The following is a 6,480-nucleotide window of genomic DNA, read 5'->3' as shown; positions in this document are numbered from 1 at the left end:
ACTAACGTAGGTAGCATTAGGACTTTGAATTAATAGGTCTTTATCAAGGTTGTAATGTGGGTAGGCTAGGGGTAGGTGAAAGATGGATAAATTTTGGCTTAAAGCCTAGACTCAGCGTCAATCGAACCTTCGGAATTTTTACCTTTGATACACCAACTTGACTTTCATATGCTCTTTTGTACATCTCTTTCAAATACATGTGCTCTTTTTTTTATAATAACATGAGTACTTACTTTGTGTACTACAATTCTCGAGCATTTGATACTTCTTTTCAACTCCCCCAAACTTATTTTTGAAGAACATTTAGAAATAGTACTGAGTTTAGTGTTTGAGACAATTTAAGATCATTAAGCAAAAAGTAATGACTAAATATTGCAAGGGTCGAAATAGAATTATGCCATATAGTCTCAAAGTTGAGTTTCAAATGATAAAATTTACCATGGTGGGCTTGAAAGGCTCAAACAGTCCAAACACTAGTTTCCTAAATCATTTCCAAAGTTCCATGCTCCCTAGGATTTCACCTCAAGAAACTACTAAGTCATTTCTAAAGACTTAAACTTTCATGCATACCTAATTTTCCTAAAGAACTAAAAATTTTATGGTACTAATTTGCATGCTTTATTAAAAATACATTCATGTCATTATTAAGCTAACATAATAATTTATTGAAATAATAGAACTTTATTCATACTCAAGTTTAACATACTTAACAAAATTCAAATTTTTGAACAAAATATATCCTAATCATAATTAAGAGAAAATTTTTATTCTGAGTGGAAAGTTCGGTCCCCCTAACTTAAAATGAACAATGTTCTCATTGTTTAAAGTGAATAAATACTATACACCAAGTAGGATTCCAGAAAAGAGGAGGTGAGTCAATTTGACTGCTTAAGTACCAAGCTCTCTCTGAATCCAATCCTAAACATGTATATATCTATTGCCACACTTTATATTTTGTGACTTGTTCTTATTTACTCATAATTTTCATCTCTTGTTTTATTATGCAAAAATAAAAATTCCTAATTAAACTTAATCCTAGAAATAATCTACGAACAAAAATAAAGTAAAGTCAAGATCCCTCCCTTTTATTTATTTGCAGATCCTTCCAAATTGGACTCATCTTTTGCTCCATCATTATTACCTTTGCATGAATCGCTTCGCTCCTTCTTTGATAATGGACTCCATGGTTCAAATATGAAATCTGGGAACTCAGGCACAAAAATAAACGGGTCATTATTTATTTTCTTAAAAGCACTTCTCATCGAGTCATCCTTTATTTTTGAGTATCTTCAGTAGGCTTGTTGCTACCATTGCATATGTTGCATTAAGACCATCAATTTTGATAGCTGATCTCGAAGGTCTGGGCTAGGCGGTTAAGCTCTAAGTATTGAAGTTTCAGCATCAGGTTCAGCTTCTGGCTCCACTGATTCTACCTTATCAGGGACTTCAAATGATAGCATCGTGGGATTGTCTTCTTCATCAAGGTCCTCAGGTTCCTCACTTCCTTCAACTCATTGCTATAGAACTGAGTCTCCAGCTACTCGGTAGAGGTCCCAATTTGTGATTGTGCCTTGCCTATACCCTCTCTTCCCTACATTTGCAAGAATTTCAGCTTTCAAGTATAGAATTGTTATTGTAAACGGGAAGTGAGCAGGGCCAGAGTGTTTAATGGTACAATTCTGTATCTCCCTCAAAATGATATTTCCCACATCAATGGTCTTACTAGTTAGGATCGAGTACAATAAGACCATTCACTCTAACGAGGTTGTAGTCCCATGTGAGCTAGGCATAAGGCTGAATCGGATAAAGTAAAACCATACCTTCGCGAGTGGCGTCAAATATTCTCTTCTACAAGTGTGGATTCCTTGTTTTGATATAGTCCATGTAGAACCCTGAACTGTCAGTTCCTCGAGAATTTCTTGTAAATTTTTAGGCTTGATATTGCTCATTAATGTGAAATATTCATTGTTTTCGAAATCAGGTAATTCAAAGAACTCATTAATAGCATTTGAATTTATTGGTACCCTGATTTCGTGAACTGGAACTTCTGTCATCTTGTTTGAAGTTAAATTCGCATAGAACTCACGAACTAGCTCCTCATCTACACTAGGTCCCTTTTCACAAAACAGTTCCCAATTGAGGGTTTCAACAACTTGACGAATACATGCCATAAAGTCTCTATAGTTGCTTTCCTTTAATGTAAAGCCTTTTTCTGGATGCATTTGTTTATTTTTGAAGATACTTTCGTATCTCACTTTGGATTCTTCACATTGGAACTTGTTTTGTGTTTCATCAAGTTGAACAGAAACACGAGTTCTCTTGCGAGGCATGTTTAACCTGATCATAAGATGGAAAAATTATTTTCTCAAAAATTTAATAAAAATAATTAATAATTCAATTAATTGAAAAATTAACTAATTGAAAAAAAAATTAAAAATTAAGAGAAAATTAGGTCTTACCACCTTTTTTTTTAAATATAAGAACTCTTAAAAATAATAATAATTATGAAGAAAATGATGGCAATTTAAAAGAAGGATTGGAAGGCTTGGCTAAAGGGCTTGGTGTGCAAGGTGGCTAGGTGCTTGGACGGATGGTGCGTGTGGGAGCAGCAATACAGCAAGGAGCCATCGGTAGCAGGCCTGGCGTGAGCACTAAGGCGCTGGGTGCTCGTGCGTTTTGGCCTGGAGCAGTAGGCATGCACGGATGGAAGCCTAGTGCAGGAGTCAGCCTGGATAGCTGCTGGGCAAGAGCAACAGGCGCACACGGATAAGCGCTTGGTGCGAGCTGAGGCTGGAGCAATAGGCGCGCGATGGAGATGGACGTGCGGCAGTCTGCTGGGCATGTGCTGGTCAGTCAGCTGGGCTAGGCTTGCGGCACTTAAGGGTTTGGTGTTTTGGGGTTTTGAAGATGAATGAATGGAGGGAGAAAGGTTGATGGTATTTAGAGATGGAAAAATAATATTTGTAGTAGAATTCTTGGAAAATTAAAAAAAAAGCCTAAGTTCTAATTCTACTCAAAGTTTAACAATAATTAATAATTAAATATATGTATATGAAATTATCAATTACCATTAATTTATTAAGATAACTATAAAATATAATTAAAATACAATTAATCCTAATTCTAAGCTAAGTTGATAAAAATTAATATATAAATTATAATAAATATAATTATATATTAAGGTTTATCAAATTAATAAATAATATTAAAATATTTATTCTAGATGCTTTTTGAAAATATTTATAAGGAGAAGCACCTAGTTTTTATTATTTACAAAAGAGCAATCAAACTTTAGAAATAATGCAAATTAAAACGTGGATCAAAATTGACCCTTTTATTTGAAAAACTAAAAATTGATTTTTCCATTTAGGGAATAATTTCTTAGGAAATTATGTCAAAATAAATTCCCAGGAAAGATTGGAGGGGTCACAACGGTCCCGCTTAAGTTCCAATCTCCTAGACAGAATTTATTTAAACAACTATACCTGAAAATATACCCTAAATCATTTATTCAAAAATAAAAACGAGAAATTAAGTATCCAATAAAATGAAAAAGATTTTATCCTGTTCAATTTTATCTCCCCAATAATGTTTCAGGCGCTGAGCATTAACTCGGAAATTACCTCCCTTACCTTGGAGTTGAACAACTCCATGTGGATAGACTTAATGAATCGTAAATAGACTGGACCAACGTGATTTTAACTTACCTGGAAAGAACCTTAATCTGGAATTGAACAACAAAACTTGTTGACCTAGTTCAAATTCTCGAACTCGAATATGTTTGTCATGCCATTTCTTGAGTCTTTCTTTAAGTAATTTTGCATTTTCATATGAGAACATTTGGAACTCTTCTAACTCATTAGGTTGGAACATCTGTTTCTTTTTCACGAGCTTAGGATCCAAATTAAGCTATTGAAGAGCCCAATAAGCTTTGTGCTCTAACTCCAAGGGTAGATGACATGCTTTCCCAAAAACCAACCTGTAAGGTGACATCCTTAAAGGTGACATCCCTAAAGGTGTCTCGTATGTTGTTCTGTAAGCCTACAAAGTATCATCCAGCCTTTTGGACCAATCTCATCGGTTCGAGCAAACTATCTTCTCAAGTATGCCTTTGATCTCCTTATTTGCTAGTTCAGCTTGCCCATTCGTCTACGGATGGTAAGCTGTTGCAACCTTGTGTTTCACTCATACTTGTCTAATAACCATTTTAACCACTTGTTCACAAAATGGGACCCTTCATCACTAATGATAGCTCTTGGGGTTCCAAACCTTGTGAACACATGTTTCTACAAGAACTTCATTACAACCTTCGCATCATTTTTCGGATAAGCTTCAGCCTCGACCTACTTGGACACATAGTCTACTGCTACCAATATATACTTGTGACCAAAAGATAGAGGGAAAGGACCAAGATAGTCAATACCCCATACATCAAACAATTCTACCTCAATGATGTTTGTTCGAGGCATTTCATTTCTGTTGGTGACATTTCCTACCCTTTGACATCGGTCACAGCTCTTTACGTACGCATGTGCATCCCTGAATAGTGTTGGCCAAAAGAATCCGGCTTGCAATTCTTTGGCCGCCATACGAGTACCTCCAAACTGTCCCCAACTCAAATCTAAGTGACAATGGTATAAAATCTTTTGTACTTCATCTTCTGCCACGCATCTCGTAATCATCTGATCTGTACACTTTTTAAACAAATATGGCTCTTCCCAGAAATAGTACTTCGCATCGTGAAGAAAATTTCTCCTTTGTTGATACATCTTATCAATTGGCATGAAACCACAAGCTAAATAGTTAGCAATATCAGCAAACCAAGGGGTATTATGGACATGACTTACCTTCAGTATATGTTCATCTGGAAACGTTTCGTAAATTGGTATAATAAGGGAATTCCCTTCTTGCAACTCCAATCTAAAAAATTGATCTGCTACTTGGTTTTCTACTCTCTTTCGATCTTGAATTTCTAGATTGAACACCTGAAGTAAAAGCACCCACCAAATCAGTCTCGACTTAGCATCTTTCTTGGCAAGTAAGTACTTAATTATCGAGTGGTCCATATAGACAGTCACTTTGGTACCTACAAGATAAGATCGAAACTTTTCAAAAGCAAATACAATAGGGAGTAACTCTTTTTCTGTTACCGTATAGTTTAGAGCTCCGTAAGAGTCCGGCTTGTATAGTAGATGCGATGAAAAAAATTGTTCCTTCACTAGTCCATGACAGCTCCTACTGCAGAGTCGCTTGCGTACATATCAATTCAAATGGAAAATCCTAGTCTGGTGTGATGATTATGGGTGCCGTAACTAATCAACTCTTCAAATCCTTGAAAGCTCTTAAGCACTCATCATCGAACTTGAACGTCGTGTCCTTCTCCAATAATTTGCATAAGGGTTTAGCAATTTTGGATAAGTCCTCGATAAATCTTCGATAGAAATTGGCGTGGCCCAAAAAGCTCCTAACACCCTTTACAAATGCTGGCGGTGGAAGTTTCTCAATAACGTCTACCTTTGCTTTATCTACCTAGATCCCATGTCTCGTTATCTGATGCCCTAGAACAATTCCTTCTCGTACCATGAAATGGCATTTCTCCCAGTTAAGTACGAGGTTCATTTCTTCGCATCTCCTTAGTACCTTATCTAGATTGGCTAAGCAATCATTGTAAGTATCTCTAAATACTGAAAAGTCATCCATAAAAACTTCCAAGTACTTCTCAACCATGTCAGTAAAAATAGACATCATACATCTTTGAGATGTAGGGGGTGCATTACATAAACCAAATGGCATGCGTCTAAATGCAAATTTACCATACGGGCAGTTGAACATCGTCTTATGTTGATCTTCCGGTGCTACTGTAATCTGATTATACCCTGAGTATCCATCAAGAAAACAGTAATAGTCTCGCCCCGCGAGTTTATCCAGCATCTGGTCAAAGAACGACAAAGGAAAGTGATCTTTCCTAGTTGCCTTGTTCAGCTTCCGGTAATCGATGCAAATCCTCTATCCCGTAACTATTCTAGTTGGTATCAACTTGTTATTCTTGTTTTCTACGACTATGATACCTCCCTTTTTTGGCACGCATTGGACTAGACTTACCCACGAACTATCTGAGATGGGATAAATGATACCCGTATCTAAACCCTTGATAATCTCCTTTTTCACCACGTCCTTCATGTTGGGATTCAATCTTCATTTCCATCAATCGTCCCTTTTTCACCATCTTCTAGGATAATCTTGTGCATGCATATAGATGGACTAATACCGCAAATATCGCCTATGGTCCATCCGATAACCTTCTTGAATTGTTTCAAGACTAAGATAAGTTTTTCTTCTTGTTCAATAGTCAATTCTACTAAAACAACAGGCAGAGTAGAAGCGTTACCTAAAGAAATGCATTTTAAATGTGAAGGTAATACCTTGAGTTCTAATTTATGTGGTTTCTCGATTGACGCTTTTGGTTGGGCATACTCCCTC

This window comes from Gossypium arboreum, chromosome 5, assembly GCF_025698485.1.
Source record: "Gossypium arboreum isolate Shixiya-1 chromosome 5, ASM2569848v2, whole genome shotgun sequence".
NCBI lineage: Eukaryota > Viridiplantae > Streptophyta > Magnoliopsida > Malvales > Malvaceae > Gossypium > Gossypium arboreum.
Note: the sequence above shows the minus strand (reverse complement) of the source record.